Genomic DNA, 445 nt, shown 5'->3' on the forward strand with positions numbered 1-445 from the left:
CCTCTCTGAACCTGGGTTCTATCCTCTGCACTCTCCTCTTTAGCTCACGCCACTGATTTTCAATGGGGTTGAGGTCTGGGGACTAAGATGGCCGCGGGAGGAGCTTGATTATGTGTCTGGCGAACAATTTCTACAATTTTCAGTTTCAGTTTTTTTTTTAGTCATCACCTTCCTTAGTATCACTTTCGTCCCATGTTTGGTGGTATTATTCATTTGAATATTTTGTAAGTGAAGCATGCACCGGTAGCGTGGCCGAGCGGTCTAAGGCGCTGGATTAAGGCTCCAGTCTCTTCGGGGGCGTGGGTTCGAATCCCACCGCTGCCATCACTTTTGCACGAAGATATACTGCAAACACACTTTCATGTTCCCAACTACAATATCTCCCATTTCTTGATAACTACCGAACGTGACGAAAACTAAAACTAAAAACTAAACGAATACTTTA

General features: G+C 44.5%; 1 non-coding gene across 1 annotated transcript; it reads left to right on the forward strand.

The window, feature by feature from the left end:
• The first annotated feature begins 242 nt into the window (after window positions 1-242).
• Window positions 243-324, forward strand: trnal-aag (transfer RNA leucine (anticodon AAG)). The gene has a single exon. It is a non-coding gene; the product is annotated as a tRNA-Leu (tRNA).
• The last annotated feature ends 121 nt before the right edge of the window (window positions 325-445 follow it).

This window comes from Filicampus tigris, chromosome 19, assembly GCF_054856515.1.
Source record: "Filicampus tigris isolate MCC_2025a chromosome 19, RoL_Ftig_1.0, whole genome shotgun sequence".
Classification (NCBI taxonomy): domain Eukaryota; kingdom Metazoa; phylum Chordata; class Actinopteri; order Syngnathiformes; family Syngnathidae; genus Filicampus; species Filicampus tigris.